The sequence below is a fragment of the Molothrus ater genome, chromosome 1 (assembly GCF_012460135.2).
Source record: "Molothrus ater isolate BHLD 08-10-18 breed brown headed cowbird chromosome 1, BPBGC_Mater_1.1, whole genome shotgun sequence".
NCBI lineage: Eukaryota > Metazoa > Chordata > Aves > Passeriformes > Icteridae > Molothrus > Molothrus ater.
The window spans coordinates 111533574-111552369 of NC_050478.2; positions in this window are offsets into that span (position 1 = coordinate 111533574).

Genomic DNA, 18796 nt, shown 5'->3' on the forward strand with positions numbered 1-18796 from the left:
TGACCATACAGAGAAGAATGACTACAGTTTTTATCAATCATACTAAAAAAAGGGCAGGAAGAAAATGTTCAGTGCTTGACCTGAATCTTGCAGAGATCCCTGCATATTTTACCAGACACTTGCTGTGTTCTTTCAGGCTTCTCAGGAATGTCTCTAGCAGCAATACCATAGGCAGTGTGTCATCCAGTGTGAGCATCCTGGAGGAAAACGCAGGTCCTGGTCTGTACAACTTCCTCCCCATAGATGACTGTTTCTTTACTTCTTCTGCTCAAGGGTAGAAGAAGGACTGAGGGTCAGTATTACACTTCATTCTATAAAATTTATTTAATCTGCAAGATTTCTAAGAACGTTTTCACACTTTTGAAAATCCAATACACTAGAGATATAATAGTTCTACTCTGGTTTACTCTATTCACACACTGTGCTTTTGTATTTCAGATTCTTATATGAGTCTGCTAGAGGCAGTAAGAGGAAAGGACCTTTCTCAGAGTCAGAGATTGCAGATGACCTCATGCTGAGGAGACAGGATGCAATGCACACAGCTTCTGAGGTACCCACAGGGCACCACGAGGAACTTGGCAGATTTGTGACACTTCTGTTTTGATTTGCAATATAGAAGGTCTGTATTCCTGGAGTTTCCTGGCAAAATAGATATTTTAAAGCACATATTAATGTGGACATGTTCTGGACTCAGTAAAAATTAGGTGTGCATATTTCAAATCAGTTTTTCTTTCAGTACAGACTTTCCAGGATGAGAAGATGTATAACTATATTCTTAAATTTTCACTATTCTCTACAAGATGATTCCTCAATGGTCAGTAGGCAGCAGTGTTTTCTTACTGAAGGTGTAACCTAAGTTGATTAATTGAATGTCCTTCAGGAAACTCATCCATTTTAATACATATGTTGACAAAAATTATTTGCAATCCATTCTACATTGGGAATTAGTCTAAAAGCAACTTCAGTCTTCTTCTGATGTAAGTACAGCATTTGGATCTTTCCTTCACTTCTCTAAAGAAAGTCTGTAACTTGGTGACAAATTGGCACTTTAGCTAGTGTTCATGATTCTTGTAGGTGGACATAAGGATGACAATGGAACTTTATCTGGCCTAGACCACGTAGCAGTTACAATAAAGTCTAGTTTTAGTAGATAGTGATATTACAAATAGGTCCTTAGTAATAAACTGGTTATTTGCTGACAGAAGTGCTATACTGGCTGCTAATTACAGCCCTATGCTGGATATATTGCCAAGTACATATTCTCAGTGTTAGCCCAGAAGGCACTGGTTTCCAAAAGATAAAAGCTCTTCCAGTAAATTCAGTTGTGAGACTGGTGCCTGAGACTAATGGCACCAGACAGAAGCTTAAAAAAGCTGTGGTACCTCCCCCTTAATCATTTGGATGTCTTTTTCCTTAGATAAATTAGGGGTTATTGACTAACATACTTGGGAACACAAACTCTGTGAACTACTCCTTGAGTTTGAGTTGATCTATGCAGGGATCAGTCACGAACCAGCAAGGCAACGGCGTCATACATTTTACAAGATGGGAAAAAAGTAAATATTACTAAATAGCTATGATGCCATGGAAAGGGCAAAAGGTTATGAAAATTATTGGCTTGAGGAAGGAGTCATGTATACAGAGGGATGGAAACACTTGGCTAGTAAGTGTGTGGCATTCCATGGCTGTGATATCAGAATTCCCAGTACCAGGCGACTTCCCTTTTCTGAAATCTTCAGCAAATGCCTAAATTTCCCACAGATAAAGAAGAAAATCTAATGGGAAAGATAACCCTCTGTAAGTAGGAAAAGTTTTTGTACTAGAGAACAGCACCACTATTCAGTTGGGTGGACACAGCCTCCTCAGTGCAGTTTAATATTTTTAAGGACCCCAAAGAAGACCCCTGATTTTTCTTTGGATACATTTTTCTCTGTTATTTGGGCTGGACCAATTAAAAATGCCTATGGTGCTCTAACATAAAGGAATGAAACCTTGATGACTAATTTCTGTCCCGTTTACTGCCATCTTTGAGTTTTATTGTGTATTTCTAATCACCAAGTTCCTTAATACTCTCTCTTTTAAGAAAAAGATATTGTAGCTTTATTTTATAGATATGCTCTGGCTGGGTATGTATCTGCTAGGATTACTTGTGAGACCTATTTCATACATCAGTATACTGTAAAATATGCTGCTGTCTCCATCTGGCTGCTCTGAATCCTGGTGTGCAACCCTAAAAGGAGACCTTGGACATAACAGCTCCCTTTGTGTCTCTTGCTTCTTCTAGAAGCCTTGTGGAGAATTGCCCTATTTACTAGATAGAAACAAGGGATCAAGGGATTTTGCTTGAATAATTTGTCTTGGATAGCATTGTTGCATGGTGATGTGGCTACAGAAAGTGCTTTACCTACTGTAAAACTTCCATACAATGTGAAAAGATTGTAGGTAGAAGGGCCTCAAAGAGGTAACCTTTGATGTCCTAACTACCAAAGTAAATTCAAGCCTGTCCCCAGTTAATCTTGTACTGAGAGAAGCATCTAAAAATATTAAAAGTGTTTTTTAATTCAGTGCATTGATGTGGATGGAAAATTATGCTCTGTTAGCGTGGATGGACATGCTGTGGCTCTGCTTCCCATCTAAGAAAAAGAGGTTTCACCTTATGGTCGCTTATCCTGTTTACTTAATGCCACTTCTCAATATTCCACTCACTTATTTTGGAATTCCTCAGGCACTGACTGTTCCTCTGAAATGCCAGTGAGCCTTCACAAAAGAAAAACCCACAAATGAGCAGTCATTAAAAAAAGCTTTATAGCTGAGAATCACTGGTCCTGCCATTTCAGCCACCTGCTGCCTGGTGTGGCACTGACAACAATTACCTCCCCCTCAGCCCTTGTGTGTTCTTGAAACACACAAGGTTCAGGCAGCTGCAGTGAGAATTCTTCTTCAGGCAGTCCAGCAGTGCAGGCTGCCAAGGTTCATCTCCTGTGTGCTAACCTACAGGGCCTCTGTGTGTGAGAAACATGAAAGTATGACCCCTTTCCAATGGATGATCTAAGGAAAAATACATAAATGAAAATACAGCAGAGTCCGGTCATCTGTAGTTATAAATAACTTCTGCTGTTTGGTCAGCTGGAATCACACAAACCTGCTATTGTTAGGGGCTGCAAGTGTATGCATCCAGATTCTGAAATAGGAATAATGCAGAAAATGAAGGGAGTAATTAACCAGATAGATGCTTGGTGTCTGTCTCACTCTGGCCATCCTACAGACGGGCACGTGAAGAGCTGCAGTGCTATCGGTACCTTGGCCCTCAGCCTTCACCACATGCCCAGCTCTGCCAGTGTGGAGAGCTGCTTTGATTGACTGGCTTCCTAGAGAAGAGCATCAAGCCAGGACTTCTGCAAAAGACAGGCATAGTTCCTCCCCTCCCTTTAGGGGTAGGAGCTGGATTAGAGTGGGGAAGATTGGGAACAGCAGAAATTGTCCTTACAGGAGAAGGAGGAAACTAACAGAGCCTTGCATCTCAGGTCAGCTTGTCTCTATGTTTCCCCCACCCTTCTTGTGAACAATAAGTCCATTTGCTATCTTCTTTTCCTTCCTTCCCCTTCTCTCCCTGCAATACTTGGCCTGGGAACAGGGTGAAGGGGTTTTTTTGTAGTAGTACCCACAGCAAGCAGGAGGGTGGAGGCCCTTCGTAGCCTTGGCCAGGGAAGGGCTTGGAGGAGGCTGCTTACAGCCACCAGCTTTCCATTTGGGAAGGAATGGAGTGAGGAGTGTCTCTGACACACAGCAAAATAGAAGAGCAGTTAAATAAGCTCTGGAAAGCCAAGGGATTATTTTAGGGCTGTGTGATTGGCCAAGCTGGAATCTTTGTCGGGGAATTGCTAGATTGAGTGCGGGGCAGGCCTCAGGTGCAGGTTCTGCAACAACTGCTTATCAGATTGGGGTCAATTTTTGCTCTGGGAAGATGTCTTCTAATGCAAGAATTTAAAATGTTGCAATAGTATGTTCAAAGGTTCTCAGATCTGCTGCAGTGTGGTGCCACATACTTGAATAAAACAGTGAGCCTGTAACTCATCTTGTTGATGCAGCCTTTTGTGCCTAAAAGCAAAGAAGACGCTTCTCATTGCTTCCTAAGAACTGAGAGAGACAAAGCTGGATGCTCTGGGAAGCTTAACAAGAACCTGAGGAGACACAAAGGCTGCCTTTTCAGAAAGGAGCAAGATAGAGAGAATAGGCAGATTTGGCCCCAGGCAATTTATATTTGTTCCTCTTCCCTTCTGCCTTGTGCAAATATTACTCTGCTCTCTAAATTTTGGCGTTTCTGCCCTTGCCTTGCAGACCTGTGGAGTGGGAAGTCAAGCAGGCAGGCCAAAGGCACCACAGCCAGAAGAGAAACAGGGGGAGGATGTGGAAATAATTGGAAATCCCTGGGTTCCAGAAAGTCAGCGGAGAACATGCCAGCACCCTTAAGCTAAGGAGGGACCTGGGAGAGGGTGCAGCTTGCATGTTTGGAAGGAGAGAGGGAAGTGCGTGTTAATAAGGCAGTGTGAAGGTCTGTGAACTGTAGGAGAGGCATTCGAGGTGGGAACCACACCCTGTCTCTAATTCCCTCATCCAATCTGGCTGCAGCAGGAGCCCACACAGAAAAGCTCTTTCAGTCCCTTACAGTCAGTCGTCTCTGCAAAATGCGAAGCATGGGTGGTGTGTGTGTGTGTGTGTGTGTGCTGTGTTTTGTGTCAGCTTATAAAGCTTTGAAGTTGAAAACTTGTTTTTAAAATAAATTTCCTCATGTTGTGAAGAACAAGCAGCAAATTTGCTACCTGAAACAGCCCTCATATCAGTTAAATTATCAAATGCAAATGGCTTATTGGAGTAATTCAGGGAAAAAACCAAAACTACTTCTTAAGAAACAGGCTATACATTTAAAAGATTTATATTCTTCTCACTCAGGAACAGTGTGCAAACAATATGGATGCTCCCAGCTCTGCTGGCTGCCATGGTTTTTATCACACTCTGACAGTGTGACAGGCTGAGCTGAAGAGTTTTAACTTGTTCTGCAGGACACTTGGCTGGAGCAAGGAAACTCCTCCATAGCCCAAGACTTAAACAGGTTATTTCATGTGTCAATTCAGCCAGTGCAGAGGAAGTGAAAATCACCCACAAATGCCCCTTTTTGGAAAGTCCTCTGGAAGACAGGGAACTTCCCAACTTTAGAGTACTGCCAGAACATCCTATTTCAGCAGACTCTTCCAGAATAAATGCTTTGTTAGACTGTGCATTTCCTTGGGACACTCATCTGGGAAAAATTAGGATAATTTCTTTAATCAGGCATTGTGGCTGGGGCAGGGAGAATCAGGGAGCCACATGACCTCTCTCTCATATGTCTGTCCTTTGTGGCTGTGTAGGACTGGGGGGAATCCATCCTCTACTAATGTGCCACTGCAGGCTTAGACAGCCCAATGAACCATTCTGTTTGCCCTCAGGCTCCTCCAACTTGAAATCAAGCAACAGAGCCACTTTCCTGCATGGAAGCTGCTCAGCAGGAGAAACAGGGAAGAGGTAGCAGCTGCTTAGAGCTCTCCCCTTTTGCATCCAAGCTGCTTGCTGGCCCTGAGGTGCAGGGAGGGGGAAAGGGTGATGGGAGGCAGCTGGGGAATGTGATGCCCTCTATATCCTTCCTGTAGTGACAAGCCTTATTCAAACACTTCAGTTTGAAAAGCTCAGAGTGCAGCTCCAGGAGAATGCTTTCAATTCATAATCAAATATGGGGCAATAACAGATGGATAAAACAAACAAATGTGGGGGAGGATGAGGTACATTCTCAAACACTCTGGAGTGTGTTCTGGGAAGAAGACACCCACTTTCTACATGTTTTTTCTCATTCAGGGTAATCTATGGGGTGAGTGAACTTTGGTACCTTCTTCACTGTGCTCAGAAAAATTGCTGGAAGATGCACCTCTTTTTTTTTTTTTTTTTTTTTTGTGTGTGTGTGTGTAGAAACAGTTCTCATGTCCTTGCAGGCTTTGAAGCTCTTCCTACCCCTGCTCTATTACTCCTCTCCTTCTTACATGAGGAAACTGAGCAAGTAGCTTGTCTTTCTGATCAGCACTAATCCTCCCCTGTCACTTTGCCAGCAGATGCAGCCTGCTGAGTGGAGCCCTGGCACAGCAACCCCTACGTGCATTAGTGCTCCGCGGGCTTCATTGTGTTACACTCCTCATGATCCCTGCTCTGCAAGCTCTGCAAGAGGCTCTTCTGTCCAGTGGTGCTCTGGGCTCCCACTGCATGTGCAGCCAACTCCATTGTTCTGTTGGTGATGATAATACATGGGCTTTTACAGCTAAGAAAGCTTCCATGCAAGCTGGGGGGCTTCTCAAGGCACAGCAGGTCAGTCACCAGAAAAACAGCAGAATGCTAGAGGAGTCTGTAATGATTTATCATCTCAATGTGCTTGAGTTCCTGTGGCTCAGGACTGCATATGAGATTTAAAACCTGCAGCAGACGTGCAGATGTGGGGACATTAGTAGTAAGTGAAGATCCTGACAAAATGGTGTAAGGTGAACTTTCTCAGTTCAATCTTGTTAATCGGTACAGAGTTACTGAGCAGACAGGGAGGATCTCTGCAGCTGGCAGGCCTGTGCAATAGTAGCTACAAGTGAAGCATGTCAGCATCTTGGAAATCAAGTTTTTAACTTCATGGGTTAATGGCACATAGATTATAATAGCAGAATTTCCCTCCTATTGTCTGTAGCAAGAGATCTCTCACCTTTAATTTGTTTTCAAATGTGATCCATTTCTGCCACCTGTCAGCCAGCCACAGATACAATGTCATACCTGTAGTGAGGTAAAGGACAGAACCAAGTAGTCAGTTTGAGGAAAGGGTAATACACATTTCAAATCAGCAGCAGTAGTTTAATTCTAGAAACAATGACAAAATGCTTTTAATTTTTGATCTCGAGTTCAGTTTTGGAGCCTTGTTTTGAAAACAGAACATTCTCTTGGCATGCCTCTACTGAGTTCTTAAATGTGCCAGTGGAGGAAACATCGTGCTCCTGTCTTCAGCTTCTTTGTAATAGGATCCAGTTAAACAACTAAAGATATTAAAAATTCATTAGAGCATTTCAATGGTGTGGTGAATGAGACCTGTTGTTTATCAAAGCATTTCCAGCCAAATAAAATGCCTTTTTTTTTTTTTTAATCATATAGGGGAAGACATTTGTTCAGAGTGCTTTGTATAAAATTGATTTTGTATTTATATGGAAATCATTTTACACTTCTTTAATGAAGCAGTAGGTAAAGTTAGGTAACAGGGCAGATCCGTGAGAACATCTCAGCTTCAACTGCCAAATTCCCCTTTAGGTCAAACAGCACAGGTGAATTACATCACAGTACTTGGGCGGTACTCAGCAATAAAAGAAGTTAATTGCAAATGCTTCATTAATTGTCTTCCTCATGAAGCATTTTTAGGGTACCTTAAGGTTTGCAAGTGAAAATACGGTGAACCAAATTCTGCTCTGAACTCCTAATGGTGTCTCAGAAAGGAGATCTTGGGTTACCCATATGAACTATCAGCTCCCAAATTATTGTGATACTTACTTCTGACACTGCTAGGTACTAGAAACATAGGAGCCTTTGGGCAAATCGAAATTGTATTGTCAAGGCAAATTTGCCACAAGAAAATAGCTTGTCAAGTCTCATTTTGAGAATGCTAAATTGTGTTCTGTATAGATTTCTGGAGCAGCATCAGGTTAACTGATATTTAATTTCTGTTCAGCTGCATTGACTGTGACCAAATCAAGAGCCAAGTAACTGATGCAGTTTCTTATCACCCAGAAACTTGAACAAGTTCTTCAAAAGCTGTTATCATGGAAATTCAGTGTGATTTCAGTTCTACCTCTCAGTGTGGTTACTGAGAATGCTAGCTGGAGATCTGAAGTTAACCACAATGTCCCAGTACAATAAAAGTTGAGCCAATGCATTAGATCTGCATGACCTTTCACAGGAATCTAGATTGAAGGTGACAGCAAACTTGACAATTGAGTTAAGACTCATGTTGGTGAGGAAAAATTGTATGAGGCTTGCTGCAGTTCCCATCAATCTAAACACAGTGGGGTCTGGTATTTTTGTTTGAAGGATTCTGTTATTCTTTTAAAACTATTTGAAAGGGTAATGGACATTTATGCTTGGAAGACTAGGTACCTATTTGAATTTATGAGATTTCAGTATTTTAAGCTTTAAATGAGTATTTAAAATGTATGCTTATCTTATGAAATAAAATCCGTGGTTAAGCTTAGAACATAATGTTTCTCCAGATGTTTACATACATGAGCCAAACTGAGAAAAAGATTGTCAAATAATTTAATATCCAGCTCTGGAGAAAAACTTGCTTGAAATCTCTTCTGAACTGTGAATCATTAAAAAGAGTAATCTTAAGTGCACAGTATTTTTCAATGGAAGTCTGAAAAGACTTCGTAGTCTTAAAAGGACATATTTTATATACACACATTAAAGATGTACTTTTAAGCCTCCAAATAAAGATATATAAAGGGTACTACTTTCAATACTGTGATTTATCATGAACAGAACATGCTCAGTTCTATGCATTTTTCTCTTGCATTTAGAAATTTATTCTTGTCAGAAGTACAGAAGCTTCCAAAGCTTCCTTTTCTTGTAAAGATGTGCCTGATCTTATCTTCTATAAAAAGCTCTATTTTGGCTAACACTCTATTTACATAGGAATGCAAGCATAATTAAATGCTGACAGCAAGAGGTCTGTTTGGGTGAAATCTGAATGAATATCTTATAGCGATGTGGTTAACAAACTTTACAAAAATAAAAAGGAGAAGCTGCACCCTCACACGCTGGGCAGTGTTAGTAGAGGGTGTCCTGGAGTGGAGGTATGTAAACAACAAGGTGGCAGTGTAGGTTTGTGGTGTTGACAGCAGCATAAACAGCATAAAGAAGCCTTCTAAACAAAATCTCCAGCTGATCAGTGGAGCCGACCCACCACAGGCCTCCAGAGCTGCCGAGGAGGCGAGGTGCATGGCTAGAGGAGCCTGTGTGCTTGCACCAGCAGGGAAGCTGTGCTGTGAGGTACTGCTCAGCCATGGGGCTGGGAACAGGTGTGACCCCAAGTGGACATGGAAGCTTTAGAGGGCTGGCACATCACAGGGCTTTAGCAGCACCAGGTCTTCTGCTGCCCCAAATTCCAGAAAAGGAAGAAGTAGCCCCACTAAAAGTTAACTTAGCTAACTACTAGGCTTTCTCTGTCAGGAAAAAAAACCAGAGTGAGTGAAATCCTGACCCCCTTAAATCCATAAGGATGTTACAGCTGATTTCAGATAGCGGTAAAACATTAACCTATCCCTTTTCCTAAGTCTCTCTAGCCCAAGCTGCCTGTGTGGTTTTTAAGGGCACAGAAAGGGATCAATACTCTGTCCATCTTTCTCCTTTTCTAAATTGTCCATTTGTCTGCCTGATCTGTTGGAGTCAAAACCCAGTGTGTGTTGGAATCACCCATGGATGCTGAAAAGCAGTGCAGTATCGGTGATATTTTCCTGACGTCTAGGAGGAATGATGAGGAGAACTCCATCTTATCAGAAGGCTAATTAATGACTTCATTATACTATATAATTCTATACTATATTATACTATATTACACTGAATCTAAACTGAATCTGCACAAGCACCCAACTCAACTCAGCTGCCCAGAATCTCGTGACTGTCTGCTGACCAGCAGTCTGCACACGCGCTTGGCCCTGATAGGCCAAGGAAACAAAACACCATCACTCTGGGTAAACAATCCCCACATTGCATTCTACTTGGGCACAACACAGGGGCAGCAAATGAGATACGAATTGTTCTGATCATTCTTTTCTCTGCTTCTCTCACTGCTTCTCTCAGGTTCAGAGAATGTGAATCTCACAGTGTGACATGAAGGAAGTACTGATTTGCACAGTGTTGTGGCTCTTGCTAAGAATGGACAGTGAGCCAAGGTATCTTCTTTTTTATGTCACAGGCCATGAAAAGTGGTGCTAAGTGAGATATGAACTGGCCTGAACAGATGCAGCTGGTGTGTTTGACTGTGATAAGTGGTGGAAAAGCATGCCATATCTTCCCTTAGGAATGTGTTTATTGGTTGAAATGTTTCATCTGATACCATTTTTTACTGGTAAGTTTAAATAGGAAATACATGCATACTTGTACCAAATACATAAATAGGTGGTTATAGTTGGGTTTGCTCTCGTTAATGCAGTTATTCACTGTTGCCAATGTTTTAAAATGTATCTGTATAAACTTGGGCATTTAGATCCATATTTCAGTTTACAAAGAAGTGGTCTTATTTTCCAAAGCACTGAGAGACTACGAGACTTCTTGAAAAATAATTGCATGAGCATCAAGTGAAGTTTTGACATGATTGCATGTAGATAGATGTGATCACAATTGTTCATGTAGAAATCAGATCCATTCCAGATTCCATTCTAGAAGATGTATAGGTGCATTCATTCAGTGCTAATGTCCTGTGTCTCACCAGCTTGTTAGTAAGTGCCATCTGGTTTAAAATCAGAAGAAGAAACTGGTTTTGGAAGATTCCTAGGTTAGGGTATTTCAAATTTCTTTGTAGCTGCAATTAAACCCACTAAATAGTCAAGTATTTAATAGCATATTTTGTAGCACTACCTTTATTTGGCTTGTAGTGTAGTTGATTAAATTTAGAAGACTATACAGGCTTGTCCTTTCTTTTTAGTTGACTGATGGAAGTAATTTGTCACTGTTTCCATCACAGGCCACATGATTAGGATCAGAGTCAAGAACACAACTGTGCAGATCTCAACCACTGGGACCATTGCTGTGCACTGAGATAACCAAAAAAGGTAGAGACTGAAAGAAGACAGTGTGATTTGAAATTAATCAAGATGTAACAACTCCCTTCTGTAGGCTGTGGTTGGGAATTCTCAGCTGAGCTGAGTGTTCCAATGGCTGATTCACAACTGCTGGCCTGTTCCTTCTCTGACCTAACGCTGTGCTCTTCTCACAGCTGCTGAGCTGCTGATAAATCCTCTGAAGTCTAAAACCTTGGGTTGCCTGAGGTTAAGGGAGCCCTGACAGTCTGCACCAGCTGAAGATCAGTTCCTGGGTATCTGAACCCTACAGGGAGTGTTTTTTTTCCAGTGAGCAAGATGTTTGAGGGAACTGCAGGGACTGTGGTCTGAGAATACTGGGGGGAAGCAACAGCCAAGATCCAAATAATAGTTCCTTTGGTAGCAGCTAACACATTTCCTGACTGCAGTGTTGTCCATGTAACTTGAAAAGAATTCTGAATGAGTCTGTGGCAGAATAAACTAGTTAATGAGATCATGGGAGAGGGCTTTTTTTTCCTTGATGACCAACGGTTGTCTTGTCTGGTGGTAATAAATACACGACAACCACAACTAATGGAAGAGCTTATAATTGCCAACAATACTGGATCCAAGGCTTTCTTTTCCATGGGCCAGTGCAGTGCATGGGCCACACTGTAGTTCAGAGGAAGAGCAGACAGGCTGAAAGCAAAATATAGATTTCCCCTTCCAGCGTGGCCTTTTGCAACACTTCTGAAAAAAAAAAACCAACCCAAAAAACCCCAACTCCCTGTAGAGTATTTATTTCAGTTAATCTTTAGAGACCAGTTACACAACTCAGGAAAAGTATGTGAAGTAAAAGGTAGGATGCTTTCCATAAGGATGACTGGGCTGGGTAGGAAGATCTGCTTCTGATTAACATGCCAAGAAGGTACTGAGGTTGAAAGAGAATTTTACTAGACTCTTTTAAAGGAAACTGTTTAGAAAAATGCCATGTACTGACCTTTGAGAAAGATCTCCAGAATCAGTGTTTCCTTCCAGTTCACTCTGAGGTCTCTACCTTTCTTCTCTGTCATGCACTCAATAGCAATAGTAATAATACCAGTACTTTCTGTGCTGCAACACTCTCTACTTCAAAGCACTTCACAAACACTGGACTAGATTCAGTCTGGTCTTCTATGGATATAAACTTTCTGTTGAAACCCTGGCTCTGTTATAGTGAATGGCAAATTTCCCACTGCCTTCAGTGAGGTTGAGATTTCACTCACTCCTTGTCAAAGAATTTGGGCAAAGCAAACCTTCTGAAAGAAGTGAACGTGATAGCTGAAAGGAGATGAAACCTCTCTTCATTTCAGGGAACACATAAATTCTCAAAATGGAGGACAGGCACCTCCAGACTGTTACGGGAGTGACAAAGGGAAGAAAGCCTAACCAATTATTCATCTCACAGTGTCTCTTTTCTCCTAAGTCAAGCATTAGGACAGTTCTCTGGTTTTGTTGTGCACTTGAATTTGTAAGTCTCTGGTATTTATATAGATATGACTAAACAGCTGCTTGACTTACTAGCTTGCTTATAGCTTACTGACTTCTTGATAGCCTTAGTTTTCCAGTACTTTTGCTTATCATTGTCACTTGCAGTTGTTCATATCAGAACAGTAGGGCTTTATGCCTCTTTACACAGAGGCAGACCAGGCAGTAGTCAGATCCTTGCTCACATGCAGGCTCAAATGTGTTTTACTTTTTAACACTTAAAACACTGCCAATGTCTTGAATATTTTTAGTCCTTTTTGCCACATTACTCAGTGAAGACAGCCTTTAAAGTCTTTTTGGGCCAAAGGAGATACTGTATGTTTTCAGAGGTATATTTTGAGGTTGTAAAATGTTAAGTGTTTATTTTGTATGAGTAAACATTGCTTTTATAGTTTTGTGATCCCAAAGAAATTACTAACCATTATCAAGGCTGAAGAGGAGACATAGCATGGAATATCAAAACTGAAGAGTGAGGAAGATATTAAGAAATAAAAATGCTTTAAAAACTAGTTGAAACATTGGTGATGGCAGCCAGCTATATTTGCTCCTTCAGATCAGGGTTCTCAACCTGAAATCTTTATTTGGGGTAGACTTTGTATGATGTTGCCATCTGCCTTTGCTTTTGAATGATCCTACTGAGCATTTCTACCCTCCTGGGGTAAATAAACCCCATCTGTCCAACAGTGTCTGTTACCTGAGCTGCTCTCATTTTCAGCTTCCAGTTGGTACATTCTGAATATGCCAAAGAGCAGTCCTGACATCTTGGCCTTGTTTTTCTTTCTGCTCTTCCATGTGTGTATCTTATTACATGGAAGTATGCTGAGAGGTCGTTTGCCATGTAAAAATGTGATGAAAATTGAAGGAAGACTTCGGATTTTGGCCACAGTTCTTCTACATTTTTTTTCCTATGTATAAGTCTTTACAGCACAGCCAGAAGAGAATGTGGAAACAGCTGAAAAGTAAGTTGCTCTTCTCCTCCTTAGGTCTAAAGTCATAATTTCTCTGCGTATTTTGGAAAAGCTGCTTTCCAAATATGAGCTTCACAGCGTTACTGTGGCCTTGTATTTGCATTCTGTGCCTCATCACTAGGAGCAGCTGAACTAGTTTAAATTCTCAAAAGCAATGAGAAATTCACTAGAGACAATAAATCATAGACATCATGAACTTCTGACTAGTGTGAAGTCATTCAGAAATATATTTCCCACCAGATCTCTGCAGTCTGTGGTATTCCCATCAGGTGATTAATCCTGTGTCAGGGTGCAAAAGGAGACAAGGAAATACAACAGATAAGGAATACAACACTGATTATGCTTCCAGACTCTTTGGGTGATAGAAACAGACTGCAATCAGTTGCAATGCCTTGCATGTATGCCTTTTAAAAATTTTAAATTATGACTCAAGTGATAAAGTGCTCTGAAGTTTAGATGTGTGAGTGCATGTAGGGGTCTGTAGGTGTAAAGAATAAAAAATAAAACCACTGCATTATCTTTCCTGACTAGCTGAAAATACATATTTTTTTGGAAGTTTTAAGGTTTTCAGTTTTTATTTTTTTCCCCTTTGGGCTGGGACAGCAGTCCCTGTAGTGTAAGAGCAACAAACAATATTTGAAATTGTCTGTTACAGTGATTACTGTCATTATTGGCCTCTGAGTGTGCTTGCTCTCATAGGAAAACTTGGCAGCACTGGATGTTACCAGATGCTTGAAGTTTGAGTAAAAGTGGAGAGGACCACAGGTGTATAAACCCAGGAGAAAGAACAACTCAGTGAACAGGAATTATGATCAAATACAAGAAAGAAGAGTAGGTTGGTGGTGTTTGAGTGAAAAATGCAATTTTTCTATTGCAGAGCTTGAAGAGATTTTTGACTGAAATCAGGGATTTAAAAGAAAAGAGCGGATGCCCTTAAACACTTTCTCCCTGAAGAACTCTAAATGTTGTGGTGATTGCTGTTTGACCTGACTGGCACTGTCTGAATGGAAAGGCATGGGAATAATATTTGGAGCTGTTCATAGGGATTCTGATTGAAATACTGCATGCCTCATAGAAGCAAGGACTGGAAGGTGAGTAGCTTTTGGCTTCAGTCCTTATCCTTTCTTGAACAGTTAAAAGGAAGAGAGTGCCATGTAATCAGAACTGAAATTTCATTAAAGACATGGAACAGATTGTGTGGCTCTCATTTACACCTGCACAAATTTGGATTTGGTCCATGAAGCCCAACTAACTGGTGGAACTGAGCCTGGCGTCTCATGCGTGCGTGGTCCCTGGCTCTGGCAGCAGTGGCGGGTGAGCTGCTATCAGGAAATGGGGAATGTGTTTCTGTCCTCAGATCTGTGTGCTAAGTGCTAGGCCTGGCCTGACAGATGTTAAAGTGCCTCTGAGTAAGCAGGGAAATTATATACAAAAGTTTCCTATTACGGCTGGAATAAACAATTTCTTAACTTTTGTGTATGCTTGTCTTTCAGAGAGGCACTGTGCTCTGACTCTGTAAGAACATTGATTAATTGCCTCAGTTCCTCTGGATCCCAGCACCTCTGGAACCTGTGGGAAATTCCTTTTCATACTACTACACTGACTTCTCAAAAAAAGTTTAAGTGCTTCATAAGCATAAATTAATTCAGCCAAACAGCATTTCTGTGATGTGGGAAAACCTGTGATGCCTACCTGACACCACTTACTTGACTTGCTTAATATTACAAACTGAATCAGTGATGTAGATAAGAACCAAACTCTGGATCCCTTCTTCTGACCTCCTTGCTTCATGCAGTGAATACAGACATGGCAAACTCACAATATTCAACAAGTGGCTGGATTGTGACTAGTGCACCTTTGCATGATAGCGCAAAAGCAATTCCTTTTATGAATTCCTCCTCCCACTTCAAAAACTACCTTTAGTGAGAGGAGAACGCTCTAAAAATCTCACTCTTAAAAATGTAGCACTGAACCATTTCTGCCCTTAATTTTTTACCCCCGTATAACTGTGAGTGGCTTTACTTAACATTCGCAATCCAGTTTCTTACTTAGGTGGCTGAGTTCGCTGACTGGCCTTTAGATTTGGTTCCCTCTGGAGTCAACAGACAGGTGTGTATCTAGGAGGTTCTTCCAAAGCATGATTCAGAGCAAAAGTCCAAGTCAGGTGGTCAGATTTGAGTGAGTGCCTAAAGCCTTGACAAACTCATATTCCTGATTGCAAAAGGCGGGGCTGGGATTCATCTGACAACACAGTATAAAAGAAGTGAAATATGCCTGACAGAGAAAGACCAAGAGGTGATTATGTCTGTGCTAGGTTTGTGCATCTATGAGGGCTCTAAGCAATAGGAACAAATGTACAGTGGAGACATCTATGTTACAGGCAAATGCGTAGCTGGATTTGCAGTACTGAGCATAACTCAGAAACTACACATTAGTTTTTGAAGGCTGATTAAAATTGCCAGTTTTGCATTAATGATTGGACAACCTGTTGTCATTTGCCCTCTCCCTTACATAAAAACTTCTGCCAGACATTAATTTTCCACTCAGGGAGGCTAAATGCATGTGAACATTATCTTGAATATCTTAAGACAAGACAATGACATTTCTCTGTACAAGTTCAAACATGACTCTCCTATGTTGCAAAGAACTGTCAAATTGAATAACAGGTAGAGTGAAAGCACTTCTTTCCCAAACTATTCAAATGAGCATCACCTTAAATAAACAGAACCTGGCTAAGGGTTACATGAAAGATTTGTCATAGCAAGAAGTAATATTTGAATGATAATATCTCTTAATTTATTCATTATTTAAAGTTACTCTTTTAAATAGACCTAGAGCAGCCTTTCCCAGGTAACCCCTGAGATAAAGTTATCAGTCTCTGTCTCTCATCTTCACTGCATCCTGCTGTAAATAATGCCTTTGCACATGGTATCTCCTAGCAGTGGTGATTGCAGTAACTCTTTGGCTCCCAGCAGAAGTAGCTGGGGGTGTGGTTAAGCCAGGATGCAGCGAACATGATTCATACGAAAAACCTCAGACCTTGGACTGGTTGTAAGGGATTCCCACGTTTATTATGTGGGAAAGTGTTGAACATATTGTATAAATTATACAATGGAGCTGAAAGATTGGGATTTCCCTGTGTTAGTCAGTTGGTTACTACACTAGATTTAGAACGTCATTAAAGAAGAAAATAAGAATCTTTCTTATTATAGACAGAGGACAATATTCAGGATACTTTTTAATTAAGAGAATCCCAGAGAAATTAGAAAGTGATGCAGAAATTGGAGCCACAACTGATTTGCTTTTGCAAGTAACCACAACCTTTATACTGAAATGGCTTGATACTTTTTTTTTCTTTTTTTTTTTTTCTTGAAAGCAGAGTCTCTCTAGCAATTCAGTTTTATTGATAGAAGACACGACCTTTCTGTGGTATTCAGGGCATTTACACTGTCTGACTGATTCTACTTTAGTCATCTGTTATGGTGCAGTTTGGAGCCCGGGTGCCACATACTGCCAGTGTAGAGGAGGCAGGCATGATTCAGAGAAGCCAGGCTAAATGCCTAAAGGAATTTGAAGGAGATGGTGTGAATACCACCTGTGCTTCTACTCTGAACCTCATTTTTTCAGTAATTCGTAGTTTTACTGTAAAATTTCTCTTGGAGCTCAACCTTTGCACACATGAAGTCAGGGACTTGTAACAGCCACCAATTTGTAACAGCTGAGAATCTGGCCCAGGATCTCTAATTTTGTTTTTAATAGCTATTTGGAAGAGGTTATTTTACAACTTGTTCTAATATGTACATTCCCAGTAGACTGCTCAGGTAATTACTTAGGCTGTAGTTCAAATATTCCACAGTTTGAAATATGCTTGTAGAAAAATCTATTTTTCTGTGTACAGAGGTATAGAAGAGTCACTTCTTTGGCATGTGACTTCTTTGGCATTCCTTTGCAAACAAATCCAAAGTTGTAGGTGGATAAATGAATGAAGATGCAAGTATTTTCAGTTTGTATTTAGGGATACATTTGGAAATGGGTACCTTTGCACAGCAAAAATTTGTTACCTGGCAATATGAAAGGTTACACAGAACAAAGAAAAAATTAAGAAATTATCATGAAAAAGAAGTTTGACATTGAAGAAAAATCTTATATGCCATCTTGAATGCTGTTGACTTTCTCACTGGCTTTTCCTACCTATAAATTTCTCTTATGTTCACAGGTCAGTAGGGCTTAGTTTAAGTTTCTATGCTAAACTTATGTATATATTTACATTATGTATCTCCATAATTAATAAGAAGTTAAAGACCTCTGAGCCACAACAAATTAAAGTGATATTTCAAACAAGGTGTTCAAGCCTGATAATTTAGTGCTTTAAAGATCCTCCCTGCATAAATGTGAAATTATTCTGAACTGGGCACACTGGATGCATAGGACAGCTTCGTAAGTTAATTTTCCCAGGTTAGAGTCTTAACAAACTGCCTCCGTTTGTATTGTGAAATGTATTTCTCAGCCCTGCTCCTGATTTCCCAGGGAACCCTGCCCTTTATATTAGAAGTGAATAATTAGATCACTGGGTTTAATGTCATTATGCAGCTTGCCAAGGCTGGGTACGCTATCACTTGCTAGAAGGTGTTCTTGGTCACCCTAATGATTGTAAAGCAGGACCAAATCTTTACTTTCCCTTGGGAATCAACCTCAGGGTGGCGTCACTCAGTCAATGCATGACTTTTCTTTCAGGGTTTAACAAGCCTCACCAAAGACTAAATGGTGTATTGTAAAACCAGACCGGCAAAGTCTCACACACCTAACAAATGAGTCCCACTCCTTTTTGCTCTAAGGAAAAATTAAAACTAAGAGAAAAAAAAAAAAAAGGTCTTGCCTAAAGGGATTTCTCAGTGCTATTAGGAAAAAAAAATCAAGTCAAACAAATAATTTTCTCATACCTAGAAACACTGTGACACTATCTTTTGCATGACACCATAACTGTGCTTTGGTGGTAGTGATTAAATGCTGTTCAGCAGGCTAAGCCCTGTCTGAGAAGTTCTGTTTAAGAAAAGAGACTTTGTGTAGAATGGGTTATTTAGCTTTCTAGCAGTTTCAAAAACCAAAAAATTAATAACAAGCGGTTGGATACAATTTTGAGGAAGATTTTTTTTTTATTACATGAGAAATAACTTCAAGAGAATTTTAAAATAAAATTTTCTTTAATCCAGGAATCAAAATGCTTCACATTGAAACATTTTTAAATATAATTTAGATGGATTAATAGTATTGCTACTTGCAATGTTTTAAAATATATTCCTATCTTACCCCTACACAAAATAATTGGGTAAAATATCTGTATGTTACTCAGCACATTTCGACACCTCTATTCTGAAAAAGGACTGTAGCTACAAATTTTGTAAAATTCAGTCAAAATGACCTGAATTTAATACTGTCTCAGAAGACAAGCCAGGAATAGAT